We start from the raw sequence: 10,753 nt of genomic DNA, 5'->3' as shown, positions 1-10,753 counted from the left end.
GCTACAGGGAAGTATGCCAGTGGTACAACTCAACGTAGAATGTATTTTAAGTACTCATGTCTATTTCGTAAAGCATTCACAAAAGCAGCGCATGTATTCTCAGCCCAAAAATATATATTGCAAAAGCAATTAAAAAGGAAGCAAATGAAACTCACCATACTGTATTTTGTAGTAAAAATACATATGACGACATTGATCAAGTATAGGGTTGGCCTCGGATTCACGAACCTATATCGGATATATATATATATATATATATATATATATATATATATATATATATATATATATATATATATATATATATATATATATATATATATTAACACATTGTATTATTAATCAATTAAGTTTATATATATTTTATAATATATATAGATTAATATCCTTATATATAATTATATTAATCCTTATTATTTGTTATAATATTTATATGATATATATACTTTAATAAATATGATATTAATATTACATTATCTTAGTTAATATATTAAAAATCTAATATTAGTATACTTATGATATATATTTTTTTATATAGATATCTTTTGTTTGAAAAAATAATAATAATAATTATAATAATAATAATAAAATATTGATAATAATAATAATAATTGTAGCGACCCCGACAAATCGTCAAGTGCCGGCGTCGGCTACGTGGGTCCCATTACCTGATTATAAGTCTTTAAGATAACGTTTGACCAAAATATGTCGCCTTCATTTCAAAATAAAGATTGTTTCAAAGTTTACAAGAATTGTTCAACCAAAAGTTAAGTTACAACGTTATAAGTACGATTGAAATCTAGGCGACACGGTTTAAAGAAAAGTCAAAAGACGCTCCATGAAAAGCATGTATACTCGACATCCAAAGCAAGTATCAAATAATGAGCGGAAGCATGTATCACATATCGTGCAAGACCTGAGAAAAACATAGAAATCTGTCAACGAAAAACGTTGGTGAAATCATAGGTTTAGTAAGTATTAAACGTTGTTTTTGAACCACAAGATTTTGTATTTCCATAACGTAGATTATCCAAATCATTTGCATTCCAAAAGTGTTGTTATACGCGAGCACTCAATTATCAAAACTTAACCAACGTTACCCCATCACACAGTGCTAGAACCCGCACTAAAACACAAAAATATATTTCATCCGCATAACGGTAGCGAACCGTCCGAATGAGGGTTTGTTAAACCCGTATGGCCACACAATATAAGTTCTCGCTTACACCCTGCAAGTGTAACTAATGATAATCGAATTGAGGCATTTTTGTTCTAACTCGCACGTGGAATGTTTGTTTTCACACTTGTGTTCAAAACATAAAAGTAAGTAGTACAAGATGTAATAAAGTATATGTTTTCTCAGCCCACGATTTAAAAGTATAAAAGTTGTTGAAAAGGTGGGACTATGATCTCACCTCGAGTGCACGAGTATAAAGGTACTTCAACAAGTAAACGTGTGCATGAAAGTTGCTTAGCCTTGACCTAAACAAGTAAGTTATATCAATTAACCGGTTACGACACAAGGTCGGGTGAAATGTGTTCAATTAGTCCTATGGCTCAATACGACTCGATTAAATATAGCATGTGAATCACGTTGTCAAGTTTCATACAAGAAACAAGTATAAAAGCATGTTAGAATGATTGTATAAAAGTTTGGTTAAGTTTGACTAAAAGTCAAACTTGGTCAAAGTCAACGAAAAAGTCAACGCGTTCGGGTCGGGTCCCGAACTATTTTTCTATGCTAAATATTCATATACAAGTATATTAAAACAAGTTTCATGTGAATCGGAGGTCGATAGCTAGTCAAACATTTCGCGTGAAATGCGCCAAACAAGGCAGAATCTGGCCAGGCCAATCCGCGCGCCGCGCGGGAATGGGGCGCGCCGCGCCACTACCTGGGCAGAGAATTCTGGTCAGTTTTTCACACTCAAGCACGAATCCAACTTCAAATACCCATAATTCCTAAACCGTAAACATCCAAAACAAGTATCTTATATCGTTGGAAAGGTATTTTGACAAGGAATACAACTAACCACTTTTCATCAAGCAAAAACATCATTTACAATAACCGAAAACTCGTCAATTGATCAAGAAAGGTTTATTTTCAAAGTTTCAAGTTCGTAAAACGTATTTTATGATTCGGGAATCCAATTTACACATACGATATGCCGTTTCGAAGGTAATTAAGTATACATTGCATCTAAACACTTACTAACAACATTAACAAGCATTCAACGCATCAAAAGATCATTTCAAAGTCTATCAAACCCTAGTCAAACATCACAAAATCCTTAATCGGGTTTTTGAAGTTTTCTTAATCAACCTACACATCAAAATGTAGCTAATGATACTAGTAACACAATTAAAACATGAACTTTAACAATTAAACAACTTTAACTCATCCAAAATCAAGGATTTAGCACACCCATTTCAAATGTTCAAACTAGTTACTCAAAACAACGAATCGAGCAAACAAAACATATATTCATGTTATACACGAGCCATAGACACTAACTAACACCATTTCAAGTCAAAAACACGAATTTAGAGAAATCTAAAGTTTTAGAATTGTTACCCAAAATCGATGAAGTTAGTATCAAATCGTAGAGAATGAAGAGAGGATCACGAAAATGTAATTTGTTTTGTTGTAAGCCTCCTAGATCGAATTTAGATGATGATTTTATGAAGTTGGGGTTTGTGTGTGTGTTCTTGCTAGAGAGAAAAAGAGAGAGAGGGAGATGGTTGAATGGTGGTGATTGGGGTGGACTAGTTGACCTAGTCAACTAGTTTGCCCCGTGTCAATTTTAGTCCCTCGAGTTTAGAAGCGGGTGCGGGATTTAACCGATCGAATATTTTTAAAACGCAAGTTAACGAGAGATGTTATAATTAAATAACGAGAATATTATGAACGTTCGTCAACGGAGTCGACGAATTTAAATACGAAAGATATTATTAAAAAAAAAAAGACGGTGTTAAAATAAATTTAACGGAAAAAAACGCGGGATGTTACATTATCCACACCTCAAAAGAAATTTCGTCCCGAAATTTAGTTGGAAGTAGTAGTCGATATCTCTTACTCGAGACTTTACGTTGTTCATAATATGAATAAGTGTGGGTACGTCCTTGAGTGTTCTCATGAATTTGGATAGTCAGGGTTTTACGTTGTATTAAAGTTTGGTTTTACGATCCCCGATTTCAACTGGTTTTCCTATGAAGAGAAGTTTGTCATCGATAGTTGATGTACCTAGCAGGATTGCACGTTCCTGTTCCACAGAACACGTTTCTAAGTTTGTTACACGAAATGTAGGGTAAACGGAAACTTAATTGAGTCTGAAGTTCTAAACGATAGGAAGCGGTTCCAATACGCCCCAAGGTTTCAAAAGGTTCGATATTGCGGATATAGCCTTTCTCGATTTCCCAAATTGGATTACACCTTTCCAAGGTGCGGTTTCTCAATATTACGCGGTTACACACTGGGATTTGTGAGGTTTTCATCTAAGTTTGGTATGACTCTTTTGGGCGACTACGGGTCGTCTCGAGCCCTTCTCGGACTTGTATTATCTCAATTGTTGTTTCTTGGATGAGTTAAGATTCGGTGTTTTGTTTGCCACATGCTTTGGTCCAACGAATAGGGGTATGACATTAGCGGTCATATAGGGTTTCGGAAAGTGCGTGTGAACACACGAGTGGTAACTACTGTTGTAAGAGGGATCTACTAAAAGCGACCATGCAAGTTTGAAACATGTCTTTTGAAGACGTAAATCGTTCGTTTGTTCGGTTCGTCTGTTTGTGGGTGGTACGCGGTACTCATGTCTAAGCGGGTCTTCAAGGTTTCTTGTAAAACTAGAGGCGAAAAGAGTAATTCGATACGGGATATTTGACAAAGATACCCCGTGTTGGAATAGAATCTCTTAAGATATGTTTGAACAAGTCAGTTAGGGTTCGAGAAATGTTCATTAGGACTATTCACCCTCGTGGCGAATACTAATATAATATGAGGAATTTCTCTATCCATGGAGAAATGTCACAAGGAGTTTCCTTAAACGGAAATGCGAGCGATAAAGATAGGAGTGAAATGAGGACTGAGAATAGGATGAGCTTACATCTCGAGGTTGCCATAACGCGCCTCTAGTCGTCGAAAATTGAAGTCTGGAAGAGAAACAAGATAGTACACGTAGTTGTATAGTTCGGGGTTGAATAATAGTTGGCCGATTATCAGAAACACAAGGACGTTAAGTCAAAGAAGAGTGAAGTATCGTTGGATTGTGTGTTATCTTAAATTCCAGTAATATCAGACAGTAACGGTGAAATAACAGAGGTATGTGTGTGGTACGTGATGACGAGAAAGTTGATCGGATCTACAGTTTAATATTCGAATTCTTCGTGCAAAATAACGAATTTTAGTTACGTTAATTTTGAGTCGAGAGAGTATGCCTTTCGGCGTTCATGTAGAAATATTTCCATGTTTGAGTTCCATCTGTTGCTATACGATTTTAACTAGAAATGTTGGTGTGAAGAATCACGCTCAAGGTTCGAACACGGAGAGGTTTAAAGTTTTCCCTTAGTGAGTTAACGAGTGTAAAAGTCGGGTAACACGAGAAAAGTCAGAAATGAATCTTCGGTGATAACAGGCGAGATCTAAGATTTTACGAATACAAGTCTGAGTTGGGAGAGTTTCCTGATTACATGTGGCTTGATTTCGAGATTGATTGTAATGCCTTGACCATTAACATCATGGTCTAGAAAATTGGACTTCGTTCAACAGAAATTCTCACTCGGAGAATTTGGTATAAAGTTGCTCTTTTCTCAAAAGTTCGAGCGTAAGATGGTGATGTTGTTCGTTTTCCTTCTTTACTTAAATAAGTTAAGATGTCATCTATAAATACGATAACAGATTAGTCTATATGAATTTGCATACGCGGTTCAAGAGGTTTATGGATACGGGCGAGCCCTAAATAAATCAAACGGTACTAAGAGAGTTTTACAACTAACGCTGCGAGTTCGGAAAGTGGCTTAGGAGACATCGTCTCACTTAACCCCCAATTGATGATAACCGGAACGGAGGTCGATTTGGAACATACGGGATTCGTGCAAATAATCGTGAGGTCATGGATGCGAGGGAGAGGGTATCGGTTTCCAACCGAAAATCACTCAGTTCACAATAATCTATACAAGATGATGGGGAAACATTTTTTTTTTTTTTTTTTTTTTTAACGAATAGGTTCCGAGTTCCCTAGTTCTATAGGTGTCAAGTCAAAAGTCTTAACGTATTTCCTCCAATACAATTTATAGGCACACAATATTTTTCCGTCGGTCACTTAAATTGCCTAAGTAGTGTATAGTGGAAAAAGTGAAGTGCAAAGAGTATGAGTCATAGCCTTGTTTATAAAACGTCTAACGGTAACCGAATCGAATAAACATGAAACGTGAGAATTTCGAGAAGAAACATACCCATGACTAGACCATCATCGCCTCGGGCATCCTAGGCGTCGATGTCGTAAGTTCAATGGCGCGCGTTGGTTTTTGCTTTATTCTTTGGGCATTCATTCCTAAAATGACCCGATTGGCCGCATTTGTCGCAAATACTCGGCTTTGGTGCGTCGGGCCCCTTTTGAGTGACGGGGGCGGTACTTCCACAATACTTGGCAATATGACCACTACCTTGGCACCGATGGCAAATTAGCTTGCCACATTCACCAAAATGATGCTTGTGGCATTTGTTGCAAAAAGGTCGTGTCCCGGCATAACTTTTCTTGCCGACGGGGGTGAGAGGTTCCTTGGAAAGGTTGTTGTTGTAGTTACTCGATTGGGGGGCTTCCCATTTTCTTTTGTTGTCACCCGACTCATCCTCGGCTTTAGGTGCCGGCACTTCAATCTCGTCCACTGTTTCAATCAATTGGCGGGCCATATTCAAAGCCTCTTGGTGGTTAGCGGGTTTGGATGACATTACTCCTTGTTTGATGCTCTTGGGGAGACCATCCATGTAAAGTTCAACCCTTAAAGATTCGGGGTTCACAAGATTTGGGCACATCAAAGCAAGTTCGGAGAATCGTTGATTATAGGCCTTAAGGTCATTCCCGACCGCTTTTAAAGTTCTTAGTTCGTGTTCGAGCTTACGGGTCTCTTCGCGCGGGAAGTATTCGGTGATCATCTTTTTCTTTAAGTCGGCCCATGAGAGTGTGTGGGCTTCATCGATACCCACCGACAGCACATACGTATTCCACCATGTGAGGGCGATACCGGCAAAAGTGTGGGTGGAATATTTGACTTTGTCTTGGTACCGACAACCGCTTATGCTAAAAACGGCTTCTGTTTGCTCAAACCATCGGGTGAGCACAACCGGTCCTCCGGTCCCATCGAAGGTGTGAGGTTTGCACCCCATGAAAGTTTTGTAGGAGCAACTCTCGTTTGAATTACCGGCTCCATGGTTGTTGTGGTTGTGGTTGTTATTGATGTCGGAGGAGATACTAGCCATAGCCGCACCTATGGCGGTGGCTATCATGCGTTGAAAAGCTTGTTCGGAAGTTTCATTATGTGGCCCGCGACGGGGAGGCATTGTTCCTTCAAGACACAAGAATATCGTCGATTAGTATTCTCAATAATACTAATCATGATATGGAATGATGATGTAGAGAAAATTTTCCTTGACTCGCCTTAAATTCTTTATGTCATAATGTCGGAATGTCCATATGAATCACCGTAATATAATCCCGGAAATTATATTACCCTGATTCTCATGTGCATTTAACATTACTTCATAAAGTCAAGGTGGCGCGTCAACAAAATTTATCAACGTAAGATCAAGATCGAATACGAGTTAGATATGATAGAAGAGTTCGAGTATAAATGCACAAATAGTCAAGTAATTCCTACTTCAGTCTATATGCCGGTTGTAGTCTAGATTCACCTATGTACCCTATGACTCGGGGTGGACACAAATGAACTCTAAATCCCTACAACCAAGGCTCTGATACCACTTGTAGCGACCCCGACAAATCGTCAAGTGCCGGCGTCGGCTACGTGGGTCCCATTACCTGATTATAAGTCTTTAAGATAACGTTTGACCAAAATATGTCGCCTTCATTTCAAAATAAAGATTGTTTCAAAGTTTACAAGAATTGTTCAACCAAAAGTTAAGTTACAACGTTATAAGTACGATTGAAATCTAGGCGACACGGTTTAAAGAAAAGTCAAAAGACGCTCCATGAAAAGCATGTATACTCGACATCCAAAGCAAGTATCAAATAATGAGCGGAAGCATGTATCACATATCGTGCAAGACCTGAGAAAAACATAGAAATCTGTCAACGAAAAACGTTGGTGAAATCATAGGTTTAGTAAGTATTAAACGTTGTTTTTGAACCACAAGATTTTGTATTTCCATAACGTAGATTATCCAAATCATTTGCATTCCAAAAGTGTTGTTATACGCGAGCACTCAATTATCAAAACTTAACCAACGTTACCCCATCACACAGTGCTAGAACCCGCACTAAAACACAAAAATATATTTCATCCGCATAACGGTAGCGAACCGTCCGAATGAGGGTTTGTTAAACCCGTATGGCCACACAATATAAGTTCTCGCTTACACCCTGCAAGTGTAACTAATGATAATCGAATTGAGGCATTTTTGTTCTAACTCGCACGTGGAATGTTTGTTTTCACACTTGTGTTCAAAACATAAAAGTAAGTAGTACAAGATGTAATAAAGTATATGTTTTCTCAGCCCACGATTTAAAAGTATAAAAGTTGTTGAAAAGGTGGGACTATGATCTCACCTCGAGTGCACGAGTATAAAGGTACTTCAACAAGTAAACGTGTGCATGAAAGTTGCTTAGCCTTGACCTAAACAAGTAAGTTATATCAATTAACCGGTTACGACACAAGGTCGGGTGAAATGTGTTCAATTAGTCCTATGGCTCAATACGACTCGATTAAATATAGCATGTGAATCACGTTGTCAAGTTTCATACAAGAAACAAGTATAAAAGCATGTTAGAATGATTGTATAAAAGTTTGGTTAAGTTTGACTAAAAGTCAAACTTGGTCAAAGTCAACGAAAAAGTCAACGCGTTCGGGTCGGGTCCCGAACTATTTTTCTATGCTAAATATTCATATACAAGTATATTAAAACAAGTTTCATGTGAATCGGAGGTCGATAGCTAGTCAAACATTTCGCGTGAAATGCGCCAAACAAGGCAGAATCTGGCCAGGCCAATCCGCGTGCCGCGCGGGAATGGGGCGCGCCGCGCCACTACCTGGGCAGAGAATTCTGGTCAGTTTTTCACACTCAAGCACGAATCCAACTTCAAATACCCATAATTCCTAAACCGTAAACATCCAAAACAAGTATCTTATATCGTTGGAAAGGTATTTTGACAAGGAATACAACTAACCACTTTTCATCAAGCAAAAACATCATTTACAATAACCGAAAACTCGTCAATTGATCAAGAAAGGTTTATTTTCAAAGTTTCAAGTTCGTAAAACGTATTTTATGATTCGGGAATCCAATTTACACATACGATATGCCGTTTCGAAGGTAATTAAGTATACATTGCATCTAAACACTTACTAACAACATTAACAAGCATTCAACGCATCAAAAGATCATTTCAAAGTCTATCAAACCCTAGTCAAACATCACAAAATCCTTAATCGGGTTTTTGAAGTTTTCTTAATCAACCTACACATCAAAATGTAGCTAATGATACTAGTAACACAATTAAAACATGAACTTTAACAATTAAACAACTTTAACTCATCCAAAATCAAGGATTTAGCACACCCATTTCAAATGTTCAAACTAGTTACTCAAAACAACGAATCGAGCAAACAAAACATATATTCATGTTATACACGAGCCATAGACACTAACTAACACCATTTCAAGTCAAAAACACGAATTTAGAGAAATCTAAAGTTTTAGAATTGTAACCCAAAATCGATGAAGTTAGTATCAAATCGTAGAGAATGAAGAGAGGATCACGAAAATGTAATTTGTTTTGTTGTAAGCCTCCTAGATCGAATTTAGATGATGATTTTATGAAGTTGGGGTTTGTGTGTGTGTTCTTGCTAGAGAGAAAAAGAGAGAGAGGGAGATGGTTGAATGGTGGTGATTGGGGTGGACTAGTTGACCTAGTCAACTAGTTTGCCCCGTGTCAATTTTAGTCCCTCGAGTTTAGAAGCGGGTGCGGGATTTAACCGATCGAATATTTTTAAAACGCAAGTTAACGAGAGATGTTATAATTAAATAACGAGAATATTATGAACGTTCGTCAACGGAGTCGACGAATTTAAATACGAAAGATATTATTAAAAAAAAAAAAAGACGGTGTTAAAATAAATTTAACGGAAAAAAACGCGGGATGTTACAATAATTAGATTTGAAAATAATAATAATAATAATAATAATAATATTAATAATGATAAAACCAATAATAGTAACAAAAATAATAAAAATAGTAATACTACCTTTAGAATAGTAAGCTTCCAAAAATAAAAGCCAGAGCCCAGGCTCGAACCCGAGACCTCTCGTTAACCCGCTAGCACCCCTAATCATCACTCATGATCATCAATATCTTAACCGATCGTCAACACCATTAACTTATTATTTCGAGTTTCAATATTCATTATCATATATCATATATTATATATCATATATCATATATCATATATCATCATGTGTAACATCACCACGACATCATCATGCTCATCATAACATAACCCGTTCATCATCATCGACCTTCATTACCATCATTCATGTAATCATATATTATTATCATCATCTTATATACGTATCATTCTTATATTCATCATCAACACGTAATCATCATCAATTTTAACGTTTTAATCCTAATAGAAACATAAATAACGGTTTCCATAGGATATTTGATATATAACCAGCCCAACAAGAACAACATGGCAGCCCACTAGTGCAAAGAATGTTTTTGGCCCAACATAAAAATAGGAGTTGGCTCACGGCCCATCATAGAATTAAAGGCCCGCTGCCCGTTTCAATGAATTTCTTCCATTTAGATTTATTATGTAATATGTAATGTGGATTTTAAACAACTGTAAAGTTAGAATTATTGTTGGGGTTCGGTTTCCTTTACAGCTCATCTCATCACTATATAGCACTCAACATATTCACCATTGCTAAAACATTAGCAATAATATGGTGGGATGTTATGTGACTGTTCGAGCAATCCAGGGAAACAATAAGGTCTTAGATTCCAATCGTGCGACAACAGTGAAGATTTTCATGTTTATGATGCATGGTTTCGAACAGAAAAACAAAAGTAATAACACTATAGTAACAGCGGTATTTTGACATGAGTTTGGGTGGCATTTGAATGGTGATTGATGAAGATAAAGAAAGAAAGGAAGGGTGATGGTGGTTTAACGGTGGTAGAAGTGAAGGTGTTCGGTTTTTGGTTTTCACAACAGAAAAATATAGTGAGAGAGAGATGGTGTTGATTCTTATGGTGGTGGTTTGATAATGGGTTTGATAGGAGGTTAGAATGATGACGATTCATGGTGGTGATTACGGGTGGTGATGGTTTATTTTCGGTTAAAGAAAAGAAACAGCTTATCAAATGGGTTCGCTAGTTTAGAGTTTCAATAGAAACAGAAAAACAGGTTATAATGGTGTCGGGTTTACTCAGAAAATAGTTATGGTGTAGCAGCAACATATCAATCAACCGTAGCACTTGATAAGCACTTAGATAAGTGGGTCTTTGTGGAGTTC

The sequence above is a fragment of the Rutidosis leptorrhynchoides genome, chromosome 9 (genome assembly GCF_046630445.1).
Source record: "Rutidosis leptorrhynchoides isolate AG116_Rl617_1_P2 chromosome 9, CSIRO_AGI_Rlap_v1, whole genome shotgun sequence".
Classification (NCBI taxonomy): Eukaryota; Viridiplantae; Streptophyta; class Magnoliopsida; order Asterales; family Asteraceae; genus Rutidosis; species Rutidosis leptorrhynchoides.
This window is presented reverse-complemented; position numbering follows the sequence as displayed.